This window comes from Canis aureus, chromosome 19, assembly GCF_053574225.1.
Source record: "Canis aureus isolate CA01 chromosome 19, VMU_Caureus_v.1.0, whole genome shotgun sequence".
NCBI lineage: Eukaryota > Metazoa > Chordata > Mammalia > Carnivora > Canidae > Canis > Canis aureus.
In genome coordinates, this window is record NC_135629.1 from 39,817,990 (window position 1) to 39,833,129 (window position 15,140).

At 39.1% G+C, this 15,140-nt stretch overlaps 1 protein-coding gene across 10 annotated transcripts in view; it reads right to left on the minus strand.

Moving 5' to 3' along the window:
• Positions 1-15,140, minus strand: part of DOCK3 (dedicator of cytokinesis 3) — a 514,642-nt gene that overhangs the window by 473,437 nt on the left and 26,065 nt on the right. The gene's annotated exons all lie outside the window — the stretch shown is intronic.

Consider the following 15,140-nt stretch of genomic DNA (forward strand, 5'->3'; position numbering starts at 1 on the left):
TTTTAAGATTTTATTTATTTATTCACGAAAGACATGGGGGTGGGGCAGAGAGAGAGCAGGCTCCATGCAGGAAGCCCAATATGGGACTCGATCCTGGAACTCCAGGATCACGCCCTGGGCCAAAGGCAGATGCTCAACCGCTGAGCCACCCAGGTATCCCAAGAAACTGGTTTCTTAAGATGGAATCTACTCGGGATGCCTGGGTGGCTCAGCAGTTGAGTGTCTGCTTTCTGCTCAGGGCATGATCCCAGGGTCCCAGATCGAGTCCCACATCGGGCTCCTTGCAGGGAGCCTGCTTCTCTCACTGCCTATGTCTCTGCCTCCCTCTCTCTGTCTCTCTCGTGAATTAATTAATTAATTAGTAAATAAATAGTGGAATCTACTCATGATGACAATGCTGTTAAGACTGCTAAAATGACAACAAAGGATTTAGAATATTACATCAACTTAATTGATAAAGCAGCAGCAGACTTAAAAGGACTAACCCCGGGATCCCTGGGTGGCGCAGCGGTTTGTTGCCTGCCTTTGACCCAGGGCGCGATCCTGGAGACCCGGGATTGAATCCCACGTCGGGCTCCCAGTGCATGGAGCCTGCTTCTCCCTCTCCCTATGTCTCTGCCTCTCTCTCTCTCTCTCTGTGTGACTATCATAAATAAATAAATAAATAAATAAATAAATAAATAAATAAATAAATAATTTAAAAAAAAAAAAAGGACTAACCCCAATTTTGGAAGTTCTACTGTGGTTAAAATGCTATCAAACAGCATCACGTGGGATCCCTGGGTGACGCAGCGGTTTGGCGCCTGCCTTTGGCCCAGGGCGCGATCCTGAAGACCCGGGATCGAATCCCACATCGGGCTCCCGGTGCATGGAGCCTGCTTCTCCCTCTGCCTGTGTCTCTGCCTCTCTCTCTCTCTCTGTGACTGTCATAAATAAATTTAAAAAAAAAATTAAAAAAAAAAACCAGCATCACGTGCTACAGAGAAAATCATTGTAAATAGAAAAGTCAATTGATGTGGCAAACTTCACTGTTATTTAAAGAAACTGCCACAGCCATGCCACTTTCAGCAACCACCACCCTACTCAGTCAGCAGCTGTTAAGACAAGACCCTCCACTAGCAGAAATATTATAACTTAATGAAAGCTCAGATGACAGTATTTTTTTTTAAAGATTTATTTTTTTACTTATTTATGATAGACATAGAGAGAGAGAGGCAGAGACACAGGAGGAAGGAGAAGCAGACTCCATGCCAGGAGCCCGATGTGGGACTCGATCCCGGGACTCCAGGATCACGTCCTGGGCCAAAGGCAGGCACTAAACCGCTGAGCCACACAGGGATCCCCTTGACAGTATTTTCTTAAAGATTTATCTAAGGGGAGGGGAAAGAGGAGAGAGAGTGAGAGAGTGAATCTCAAGCAGACTCCCCACTGAGCCCAATGCAGGGTTTGATCTCATGATCCTGAGATCATGACCTGAGCCATAATGAAGAGTCAAATGTTCAACCAAGTGAGCTACCCAGGTGCCCTGATAGCATTTTTTAGCAATAAAGTGTTTTATAATTTGGGGGGAGGGGACTATAAATACTCTTTTAAAGTGTTTTTTAAAAGATTTTTTTATCCATGAAAGACACAGAGAGAGAAGCAGAGACATAGGCAGAGGAAGAAGCAAGCTTCTTATAGGAAGCCCGATGCAGGACTCCATCTCGGGCCCTGGGGCCATACCCTAAGCCAAAGGCAGACACTCAACCACTGAGCCACCCAGGCATCCCTTAAGTTTTTATTACAATTCCAGTTAGTTAACATGCAGTGTAACTAATACTATTTTCAGGTGTACAGTATAGTGATTCAACACCTCCAAGCAACACTGATGGTCATCACAAGTGTACTTCTTAATCCTCATCACCTATCTAACCCATTCCCCCATCTACCTCCCCTCTGGTAGCACTCAGTTTATTCTATATGGTTATGACTCCTTGGTTTGTCTTTCTTTTTTTTCCCTTTGCTCATTTGTTTCTTAAATTCCACAAACAAGTAAGATCACATGGTATTTGTCTTTCTCTGACTTAAGGTATTACACTGTTTTATAAACATAATGCTATTGTACACTTAAAAGACTATAATTTAATGTAAACATAACTTTTACATGCACTGGGAAACCAAAAAAATTCATTTGACCCACTTCATTGTGATATTCACTTATTGCAGTGGTCTTGGAACCAAACTTACTACAATTTCAAAGTATACTTGTCCTTCTAGATTTATGGGACTAACAAAGCTCCCAAAACAATGTCAAATAGAAGTTGTAAAGGCAGATGTCCTTATTTTGTTCCCAAAGTTTGAAGAGGAACATTCTATGTTTCATTAGTAAGCATAATGTTAGATGTGGGTTCTTCATATGTGCCTTTTATTAGATTGACAAATCCAGTATTATATAAAATATATAGGCTATATAAATTAAATATTTGTTTATATTAAGGGTTTTTACATCTATAATCATAGGGGAATACTGGTCTACAATTTTCTTTTAATATCCGTGTTAGGTTTTAGATCAAGGTTACACTGGCTTCCTAATGAGTCAGGAAATGTTTCATCCTCTTTTGCTTTCTAGAAGTATGTTTTGGGCACCTGGGTGGCCAAAACATACTTATAGCGTCTGCCTTCAGTTCAGGTCATGATCTCTGGGTCCTGGGATCAGTTCCACATTGGTCTCCCTGCTCCTCAGGGAGCCTGCTTCTCCCTCTGCCCCTCTTTCTTTCTGTCTCGTAAATAAATAAAATCTTTTTAAAAATAAAATAAAATAAAAGTATGTTTCATGGAATTCACATGTCAAACCATCTGAGACTTGAGTCTTCTTTGTGAGAAAATTTTCTTGATAGAAATTTAAGGGCATCTGGGTGGCTCAGTCAGTTAAGCGTCTGCCTTTGGCTCAGGTCATCCCTCTGCCCCTCCCCACCACACTCATGCTCCCTCTCTCATTCTGCTCCCTCCCTCAAATAAATAAAATCTTTGGAAGAAAAATGTAATTTATTTAATATATTTATCATTCTGATTTTCTATTTCTTTCTGTGTCAATTTTGTTCAAATATGCCTTTCAAGGAATTTGTTAAGTAAGATGATTCATAATATTCCCTTATGTTCCCTCTTTCATTATGAATATGTTCTATTTAGATCAGTCTTACTAAGACTGATCATATTTATCATATTTATCAATCCTTTCATTTTTTAAAAATGGTTTTTATTTATTTATGATAGTCACATCAGAGAGAGAGAGAGGCAGAACACAGGCAGAGGGAGAAACAGGCTCCACGCACCAGGAGCCCGACATGGGATTCAATCCCGTCTCCAGGGTTGCACCCTGGCCAAAGGCAGGCACTAAACCGCTGCACCACCCAGGGATCCCTTATCAATCCTTTCAAAAAATTACTTTTAGGGCAGCCCCGGTGGCCCAGCGGTTTAGTGCCGCCTGCAGTCCAGGGTGTGATCCTGGAGACCCCGGATCAAGTCCCGCATCAGGCTTCCTGCATGGAGCCCACTTCTCTCTCTGCCTGTGTCTCTGCCTGTCTCTCTCTCTCTCTCTCTCTCTCTCTCTCTCTGAATGAATAAATAAATCTAAAAAAAAATTACTTTTAGTTTAATTAGTTTTCTCTAGTCTCCATCCATTTTCTACTTAATTGATTTCTGCTGATTATATTTCTTTCATTCTATTTTTAACTTGCTATTGTTTTTCTAGTTTCTCTTGGTAGGTAACTTGAATCACCCACTTTAAATCTTTCTTTCCTTCCAGCCACTCTGGAAAAAGAGTATGGAATTCCTCAAAAAGTTAAAAATTGAACTACTCTATGACCCAGCAATTGCACTATTAGGTATTGACCCAAATGATACAAAAATACTAATTTGAAGGGATACATGCACCCTGATGTTTGTAGCAGCATTATCAACAATAGTCAAATTATGGAAAGAGCCCAAAGTTCCATCAACTGATGAATGGATAAAGATCATGTGGTGTGTATAAATATATATGTGATATAAATGGAATATTACTCACCCATCAGAAAGAATGAAATCTTGCCATTTGCAATGACATGGATTAAGTTAGAGGGTATTATGCTAAGTGAAATAAGTCAGAGAAAGACAAATACAATGATTTCACTCATACGTGGAATTTAAGAAACCGAACAAAAAGGGGTGCCTGAGTGGTACAGTCAATTAAGCATCCAACTCTTTGTTTCAACTCAGGTTGAAATGATCTCAGGGTCATGGGATCAAGTCCTACACTGGGCTCTGCACACAGCACAGAGTCTGCTTAAGACTCTCTCTCTCCTTCTCCCTCTTCCCCTCTCCCCTGTGATGCTTGCTCTCTCTCTAAAATAAGTAAATAAAGCTTAAGAAAAAAAAAGAAACAAGACAAATGAATATTGAGGGGGGAGGCAAAGAAACACATTTTTTTATTTTATTTATGTGAGAGAGAGACAGAAAGACAGAGAGAGACAGAGAGAGAGAGAGAAAGAAAGAACAGGGTGAGTGACAAAGGGAGAAGCAGATTCCCCACTGAGTAGGGAGCCCAACGTGGGGCTCAATCCCAGGACTCCAAGATCAAGACCTGAGCCACAGGCAGATGCTTAATGGACTAAGCCACCCAGGTGCCCCCAAGAATCAAATTATTAACTACAGAGAACTGATGATTGCCAGAGGGTAGGTAAGTGTGTGGTAGAGGGATGATGGCTTAAATAGGTGATGGGGATTAAGGTGAGGGCACCTTGTGATGAGCACTAGGTGTTATAGTATGTAGGTGATGAATCACTAAATTCTACATGTGAAACTAATATTACACTGTATGTTACCTAACTGGAATTTAAATAAAAACTTGAAAAAAAATCTTTCTTTCCTCCAATATAAGCACTTAAAACTATAAAATTTCCCCCTGCTATGATAAGTGCAGTTACCTCTGTGGTATTCCCCCTGAAAGCCCAGAACTTCACCTTACATCAGACAGACCCTGAATGAAACTCATTGAGACACTCTCACAGTCCAGAACAGGCTCAGAAGAACTGCCAAAGATGAGGTGGGGCCTGGCCAGACTAGGCCTGAGAGGCACACCCAGGCAACAGAGCCGTGCATCAGTCAATGGACCAACATTGCTTCCGTGAGTTAGACCAAATCACCATGGAAATCTGAGACGCTGGCATCAGGGGAAACTGAGCAAGGGGTACAGGAGCCCTGTACCACCCTCCAACTTCTCTGCAAACCTAAAATCACTCCAAACTAAGAAGCTTATTAAAAAATAAAAAATAAAATAAATAAGACTCTAAAATTTCCTCTAGCATTGCTTTACTGCATCCACAAATTTTGATGGTATGTTTTCAATATTAAATTCAAAACATTTCCTAATTTCCTTTGTAATTTTTTTAAATTGATGGATGGGTTTAGAAGTATTTCCAAATATTTGAGGATTTCCTGATTATCTTATCATTGCTCTAATTTTATTCTAGTTAGAAAATATCCTCTGTATTATTTCAATCCTTCAAAATGTATAAAGATGTTTTTTGGGTTAGTGTATAGTCTATCTTGATGACTACATTATGCAATTTAAAAATCTGTCCTCTGAACTGGTGCAGCCACTCTGGAAAACTGTGTGGAGGTTCCTCAAAGAGTTAAAAATAGACCTGCCCTATGACCCAGCAATTGCACTGTTGGGGATTTACCCCAAAGATACAGATGCAATGAAACACACGGACACCTGCACCCCGATGTTTATAGCAGCAATGGCCACAATAGCCAAACTGTGGAAGGAGCCTCAGTGTCCATCGAAAGATGAATGGATAAAGAAGATGTGGTTTATGTATACAATGGAATATTACTCAGACATTAGAAATGACAAATACCCACCATTTGCTTCAACGTGGATAGAACTGGAGGGTATTATGCTGAGTGAAGTAAGTCAATTGGAGAAGGACAAACATTATATGTTCTCATTCATTTGGGGAATATAAATAATAGTGAAAGGGAATATAAGGGAAGGGAGAAGAAATGTGTGGGAAATATCAGAAAAGGAGACAACGTAAAGACTGCTAACTCTGGGAAACGAACTAGGGGTGGTAGAAGGGGAGGAGGGCGGGGGGGTGGGAGTTAATGGGTGACGGGCACTGGGGGTTATTCTGTATGTTGGTAAATTGAACACCAATATAAAATAAATTTAAAAAAATAAAAAATAAAAATAAAAAAATCTGTCCTCTGCTGGGTGTAGTGATCTAAAATTTCAATTGTGCCAAGTTTGAGCTGATAGTGTGGTTTAAATCTTCCAAAATCTTACTGATACTTTGTCTACTTGATCTACCATTTATTAAAAGACATATGTTAAAATCTCCCAATTATTATACATATATCTATTTCTCCCTTTAGTTCCATGAATTTTTGTTTCATGTGTGCTAAGGTTCTATTAATTGGCACATACACATTTAGGATTTTTGTATCTTCAGTAAACTGAAACTTTTATCATTATTAAATGTCCTTTGTCTCTAGTAGTATTCCCTGAAGTCTACTTTATCTGATAATAATACAACAAAATCAGTTTTCTTATGCATAATGTTTGTACAGCATATTTTTTTCTATCCCATTTTAGGTATTATCTATCAATATCTTCATCTTAAAGTGCATTTCCTGTTAAGAGTGTACTGTTGAGTCTCACTTTTTTTATTCAGTCTGATAATGTTGGTCTTTAAAATGGATTAGTCTACTTAGAATTAACATAATTTTTATATGGTTTAGGTCTACAGTCTTGGTTCTCTGTTCCTCTTCCTCCTTTGTTTTTGGCAAAACATCATTCTCCTAGATTCCCTTAGTTTTGTGCCCATGGTTTCCTTTAGCTCTATGAGTGTGTTTAAGGCAGATGATAAAAAGTCACATGTAGTTAAAGTCCAGTGTCCAGGCATTGTCAGGGACAGTTTCTGTTAATTTCTTTTTTTCCTATGAATAGGCGATAGGTTTTGTTTCTTTGTATATCTTATAAGTTTTTTTAATTAGAAACTGGAAGCTCTGATTATTATAATGTGGTAACTGAAAATTTAATTCTTCTCCCTCCCCAGAGTTTATTGTCGTTGTAGGCTATAGTCATTTGTTTAGTGAGTTTCCTCAACTAGCTTTGTAAAGTGTATTGAGAGGTTTATGGCCACTGACATCTCTGTTACATTGGCTTAGTGCTCAGCTTGTGATTTTACAGAGATTTTCTTAAAGGCCTGGAGCCAAAACGGGGAAGTGAGGAGAAGTACTCCCCTGTCTTTGCAGTCTGGCTTGAATTAGGGCACTCCTTCAATGTTTAGCCAGTCCATTTACAATTCTGACTTAATCTTCACTTTCTGCTCACACAGAGCCTGAAGACCGGCCAGAAGTGCAAGTTCAAGTCTTCTCGGGTCTTTTTGAGCATGTGTCTAGCTCTTGATATGCACACAGACTTTTAATTCCCTGGCATACACTTTGTAAAGCCTATTATTCCCCCACTGTATCTCCTTCACCAGCCTATCCCTTCCTAGGCTTTTCAGTGTCTCTGCTGCTTATCCCATCTGTGGTCCCTTGCCCCAAGTGATTATAACTAGTATACGCACAAGGAGGCTATTCCAGCCCTGAAAGAATTCTGAGGGAAGGCAAAACAAAGGCAAGTCCCTGAGCTGATCCCTCGCAGCACTACTAGACAGGTCAAAGTACACAACCTCAATTCTTTCAGAATCAAGTCCATATTGCCCCCACTCTGGCCCTAGCAAACCACACCAGGAATGTGGGTTATTGCTCCCGTAGCTGCTACCAGCCAGGGAATGGGGGGTGGTACTTACCATAATACCCTTTTATCAAAATTTAGCAGCCTCTTTCCCCTAAATATTCACACCTGGTTGTTATAGTTTTGTTTTTTTTTAATTAGATTCCAACGCTCAAAAGAAAAGCTCATCATGACAGTTTTTACCAGCTTGATCACTGCTTCAATAGAGGGGTGAATCCTTAAAGTGCCCTACTCTGCCATTACTGGTGACCTCATGTCCCCCCTTTGTTTCTGGTTAACAAAGAACGTTTCACAATTTCAATGGTTTCTTTTTTTTTTTTTTTTTTTTGAGGGTAGTTTGTGTTTTGGGGTTTTTTTTTTTTTTAGTTTCAGATGTAGTGTTCAATAATTTATTAGTTGCAAATAACACCTGGGGCTCATCACATCGCTTGCCCTCCTTAATGCCCATCACCTACTAAGCCAGTTCTCACATTGTTTCTGAGGTATTAAGATACTACTTAAGGAAAGACTACAGTAAATTAAGGATGCATACTGTAATCTCCAAAGTTCTAAAAACATCAAATAACATACCTTAAAAAAGTCAGTTGAAGACTATCTTCACTATCTCTATTTTCCCATCATCTGTGCTCCTGTTGTCATATTTTGCCTCTAGATATTTATAAACTCAACCAGACATTATTCATTCCTGTTGTTTCCCCCTTAAGGTGCCTTCTAACTCTGGCTAATTTTAAGGTTTTCTTTGAATGTATTTACCTAGGTAATCCTATTTGGGTTTCTGTGAGCTTGTTGGGTCTGTGCACTGGGGTCTTTCATTCATATTGGAAATTTCTCAGGCATTATTTTCTCAATTATTTTTTGTTCAACTTTCTATCTCCTGTTAGAATTCCAAGTACCCACATGTTAGCTTGATTTTATCCCACAGATCTGAAAAGCTCTGTTCAGTTTTATCATCATCCATCTTTTTCTTTATAGTTCAGTATGGATAATTTCTATTCAGTAGTCTATGAGCTACCTCATCCTTCCAACCGTTGTGTCCTCTCTGCAGCTAAGCCCATCAAATGAATTCTTCATTTCTGACCCTGTACTTTTTGGTTCTAAAATTTCTATATGGGGCAGCCCGGTGGCTCACCGGTTTAGCACTGCCTTCAGCCCAGGGCGTGATCCTAGAGACCCGGGATCGAGTCCCGTATCGGGCTCCCTGCACAGAGCCTGCTTCTCCCTCTGCGTGTGTCTCTGCCTCTCTCTCTCTCTCTCCCCGCCCCTGTGTGTCTCTCATGAATAAAGAAATAAAATCTTTCTAGGAAAAAAAAAAAAAGAAAATCTTCAAAAATAATAAACTAAAATCATAAAGAAAAAAAGAAATAAAATTTCTATATGGCTCACTCTTTTACAGATTCCATTTCCCTGTTGAAATCGTTCATCTCTTTGTATATGTTGTCCATCTTTCCCATATACCCCTTAGCATATTTATCAAGGTTATCTTGGAGTCCCTATCTGTTAATGCTAACATCTCTGAGGCTGCTTCTATTGACTATTTTGTTTTAGACTGAGTCATTTTTATCATCATTCATTGCAAGTCTCACAATTTTTTATTGTAGGCCAGACAACCGTGCTTTGTAAAGCATGCCCTTTCCTCTATCAGGCCACTAGACTAGAAGACTAAGTCCATCTGGGTACTTACACTAGGTCTGGCTTTATTTCACCTTTAATTTGATTATTTCAACTTTATTTTGATTTAGCTGACCACTGTTTCATGAATATTTGGACACAGAATCATAACTTTCTCTTCAGCAAGGTTAGAGATCTGGGTGCCAGCAAGATTTTTAAGATCTATGGCTTTCTAGCCCAGCTGAACCACAAAAGCTCTCTCTGCTTCATAAACCACAGAAGCTCTCAACCTATCTCACTCTGGCTCTCTGACAGCCAAACTACCAGCCTTTTAGACTCCTGGATTTTTTATATCTTGGGAAATCACTTTGTACCTACCTGCCTTCTCTTAGTTTTCAGCAGCTGCCACTATGCTCTTGATGAAGTACTCCTGCATCTCAGGGAGATCTCTCTCAGCTTTCATGCCTTGTTCCCAGCCACTTGCACATCACTGCCATGCATTTAGTAAAGATCAATGACTCTTGGGGGTTTCCTCATAATCTCCTTGCCTTTTCCTCAGCCTCTGGCACACTTTCACCCCACGCTAAGTGAAGACCGATGGGAAATAACTGGCAGGTAAGTGCAAACTTGCTCTGTGACTCTTGGTCTTCAAGATTCTAATGAATCATTAAAAGTTCAGTGAAAGTTAACTTCCCCCTACCCTGTGATGAGTTCTCACGTCCCCCCACCATTCCCCTTGGGATAAAAGCAGCCAGCTATGATCTATTTGGTCACAGAAAATATATGTTCCTCTCTAATCTAGTAGCAATACTACTCAGCAATAAAAAAGAAAAAACTACTGATATATGCAACATGAATGAATTTCAAAATAATTATGCTGAGTAAAAGAAGTCAGGCCAAAAATTAAATGCATGCTTTTGATTCCATTTACATAGAATTCTGGAAATGCAAATTAATCTATAATGACACAAAGCAGAGTTGCCTAAGAATGGGTGGAGGAGAGGCAAGAAAGAGGGACTGCAAAGGGAACTGAAAACTTTTGAGAATAACTGATATGTTCATTATCATGCTTGTAGTGATGGCCTTACAAATATATACATGTTGAAATGTATCAAATGGTACACTCTAAATATACACAGTTTATTGTGTGTGAATTATACCTCAATAAAGATGCTTTTTAAAAACAACCAGAGCGGGGATCCCTGGGTGGCTCAGTGGTTTAGCGCCTGCCTTTGGCCCAGGGTGCAATCCTGGAGTCCTGGGATCGAGTCCCACGTCAGGCTCCCAGCATGGAGCCTGCTTCTCCATCCTCCTGTGTCTCTGCCTCTCTCTCTCTCTCTCTCTCTCTCTCTCATAAATAAATCTTAAAAAAAAAAAAACAACAACAACAACAACAACAACCAGAGCAGTACGGATATAAAAATACTAAATGAAAAATGGTGGACAAGAGCAGCAAAATGTACGAGCAAACAAGGAATATCCTTCACTATCATAATGGAGAAGACAAAAGTTGTGATCAAACATTTCATCATTAAAAAACATAATAAAGCCTATGAAAAAGGACCACAACGCATTAAGTACTCTTGTACATTAACATTTATTTATTTATTTATTTATTATTATTATTATTTATTTATTTATTAACATTCTTAATAAGAAATGTTAGGGCAACAGAAGAAAATGAGACAAAAAAATGACACAACTCAAGGAAAAAAAAAAGATATGAAGACAAAATTAGGAGGCACAAGAAAAAATAAGCACTGCAGAATGCATAGTAAAAAGCAGAGGATGGGGTGCCTGGATGGCTCAGTCAGTTAAGTGTCTGCCTTTGGCTCAGGTCATGATCCCAGGGTCCTTAGATTGAGCCCCATGTGTGGCTCCCTGCTCAGTGGGAAGCCTGCTTCTTTCTCTCTGACCGCAGCTCCCCTTGCTTGTGCTCACTTGGGTAAATCCCCAGCAGTGCAATTGCTGGGTCATAGGGCAGTTCTATTTTTAACTTTCTGAGGAACCTCCATACTATTTTCCAGAGTGGCTGTACCACTTTGCATTCCCATCAACGTCAGAAGGTTCCCCATTCTCCACATCCTTGTCAACATCTGATGCTTCCTGACTTGTTAATTTTAGCCATTTTGACTGGTATGAGGTGGTATATCATTGTGGTTTTGATTTGTATTTCCCTGATGTCAAGTGATGTTGAGCATTTTTTCATGTGTCTGTTGGGCACTTATATGTATTCTCTGAAGAAATGACTATTCATGTCTTCTGCCCATTTCTTGACTGGGTTATTTGTTTTTTGGGAATTGAGTTTGATAAGTTCTTTTTTTTTAAGATTTTATTTATTCATGAGAGACACAGAGAGAGAGAGAATGAGAGGCAGAAACACAAGCAGAGAGAGAAGCAAGCTCCTTGCAGGGAGCCTGATGTGGGACTCCATCCTGGGACCCCAGGATCACACCCTAGGCCAAAGGCAGGTGCTAAACCGCTGAGCCACCCAGGGATCCCCGATAAGTTCTTTATAGATTTTGGATACTAGCCCTTTGTCTGATAAGACATTTGCAAATATCTTATCCCATTCTATAGGCCGCCTTTTAGTTTTGTCAACTGTTTCCTTGGCTGTGCAAAAAAGCTTTTTATCCTGATGAAGTCCCAATAGTTCATTTTTGCTTTTGTTTCCCTTGCCTTTAGAGATTGTCTAACAAGAAGTGGCTATGGCCAAGGTCAAAGTGGCTGCTGCCTGTGTTCTCCTCTAGGATTTTGATGGATTCCTGTCTCACATTGTCTTTCCTCCATTTTGAATTTTTGTGTATATTATAAGAAAATGGTCCAGTTTCATTCTTGCATGTGGCAGTCTAATTTTCCCAACACCATTTGTTGAAGAAACTGTCTTTTTTCCATTGGATGTTCTTTCCTGCTTTGTCAAAGATCAGTTGACCATAGAGTTGAGGGTCCATATCTTGGTTCTCTACTGTGTTCCACTGATCTGTGTGTCTGTTTTTGTTCCAGTACCATGCTGTCCTGATGATCACAGTTTTGTAATAGAGGTTGAAGTCCGGAATTCTGATACCCCCAGCTTTGGTTTTCTTTTTCAACATTCTTCTGGCTACTTAGGGTCTTTTTTAGTTCCATACAAATTTTAGGATTATTTGTTCCAATTCTGTGAACAATGTCAGTGGTATCTTGATAGGGATTGCACTGACTGTGTAGATTGCTTGGGTAGCATAGACATTTTAACAGGATTTGTTCTCCCAATCTGTGAGCATGAAATGTTTTTGCATTTCTTTGGGTCTTCCTCAATTTCTTTCATTAGTTTTCAGAGTACGGATTCTTTACCTCTTTGGTTAGGTTTATTCCTAGGTATCTTATGGTTTTTGGTGCAATTGTAAATGGGACAGATTCCTTGATTTCTCTTTTTTATGCCTCATTGTTAGTGTACAAAAATGCAATTGACTTCTGTGCACTGATTTTTTATCTTGGCACTTTGCTGAATTTCTGTATGAGTTCTAGCAATTTTTGGAAGGAATCTTTTGGGTTTTTAACACAGAGGATCACGTCATCTGTGAAGAGTGAGAGTTTGACTACTTCTTTGCCAATTCGGATGCCTTTCATTTCTTCCTGTTATCTGATTGTTGAGGCTACAACTTGCAGTACCATCCCAAACAACAATGTTGAGAGTAGACATCCCTGTCGTGTTTCTGACCTTAAGGGGAAAGCTCTCAGTTTTTCCCCATTGAGAATGATATTCACTGTGGGCTTTTCCTGTATGGCTTTTATGATATTGAGGAATGTTCCCTCTAACCATACTACACTGTGGAGAGTTTTTATCAAGAAAGGATGCTGTATTTTGTCAGTGCTTTTTCTGCATCTATCAAGAGGATCAAGAAAGGGTTCTTGCCCTTTCTTTTACTAATGTACTGTATCATACTGATTGATGTGTAGATGTTGAACCATCTTTACAGCCCAGGAATAAATCCCACTTGTTTGTGGTGAATAATCCTGTTAATGTACTGTTGGATCCTATTGGCTTGTATCTTGGTGAGAATTTTTGCATCTATGTTCATCAGGGGTATTAGTAATTCTTTTTGGTGGGATCTTTGTCTGGTTTGGGGATCAAGGTAATGCTGGCCTCATAGAATGAGTCTGGTGGGTTTCCTTCCATTTCTATTTTTTGGAACAGCTTCAGAAGAATAGGTATCAATTCTTTAAATGTTTGGTAGAATTCCACTGGGCAGCCATCTGGCCCTGAACTCTTGTTTCTTGGGAGATTTTTTATTACTGTTTCAGTTTCTTTGCTGTTATTGGTCTGTTCAGGTTTTCTATTTCTTCCTGTTTCAGTTTTGGTAGTTTATATGTTTTCTAGGAATGCATCCATTTCTTTTAGATTGCCTAATCTGTTGGCATTTAGTTGCTCATAATCTCTTCTTATAATTGTTTGTATTTCTTTGGTGTTGGTTGTGATCTCTCTGCTTTCATTCATGATTTAATTTACTTGGGTCCCTTCTCTTTTCTTCTTGATAAGTCTGGCTAAGGGTTTATTGATCTTATTAATGCTTTCAAAGAATCAGCTCCTAGTTTTGTTGATCTGTTCTACTGTTCTTCTGGTTTCTATTTCATTGATTTATTCTCTATTCTGTATTATTTCTCTTCTCCTGCTTGGTTTAAGCTTTATTTGATGTTCTTTCTCTAGCTTCTTTAGGTGAAAGGTTAGCTCGTATATTTGGGACTTCTCTTGTTCCTGAGGAAGGTTCATCATGCTATATACTTCCCTCTTAGGACCACTTTTACTGTATCCCAAAGGTTCTGAACTGTTTGTTGTATTTTCATTTGTTTCCATGAATCTTTTTAATTCTTCTTTAATCTCCTGGTTGACCCACTCATTCTTTAGTAGGATGCTTTTTAACCTCCATGTACTTGTAGTCCTTCAAATTTTCTCTTGTGATTGAGTTCAAGTTTTAAAGCATCATGGTCTGCAAATATGCAGGGAATAATCCCAATCTTTTGGTACTGGCTGAGATCTGATTTGTGACCCAGTACGTGATCTATTCTGGAGAATGTTCCATGTGCACTTGTGAAGAATATATATTCTTTTGTTTTAAAATGAAATGCTATAAATATATCTGTGAAGTCCATCTGGGTCCAGTGTGTCATTGTTTCCTTATTGATCTTCTGCTTCAATGATCTGTCCATTGCTGAGTGGAGTGTTAAAGTCCTCTACTATTTCTGTACATCTATCAGTGTGCTTCTTTAATTTTTCTAATTGGTTTATATAATTGGCTGTTCCCAAGTTAGGGGCATAAATATTTACAATTGTTAGATCTTCTTATTGGATAAACCCTTTAATTATTATATAGCGTCCCTCTTCACTCTATGATAGTCTTTGGTTTAAAATCTAGTCTGTCTGATATAAGGATTGCTACCCTAGCTTTCTTCTGATGTCCATTAGCATGACAAATGGTTCTTCACCCCCTCACTTTCAATCTGGAGGTGCCTCTGAGTCTAAAATGAGTCTCTTGTAGACAGCGTATCTATGGGTCTTGGGTTTTTTTAGCGAATCTGATACTGTGTCATTTGGAGCATTTAGCCTATTTACATGCAGAGTAACTACTGAAAGATATGAACTTAGTGCATCATATTACCTGTCAAGTCACAATCCCTTTCTGTTCTTTGTTACTTTTGGACTCTCTCTTTGTTCAAAGGATCCCCTTTAATATTTCTTGTAGGGCTAGTTTTGTGATCACAAACTCTTTTAGTTTCTGTTTGTCCTGGA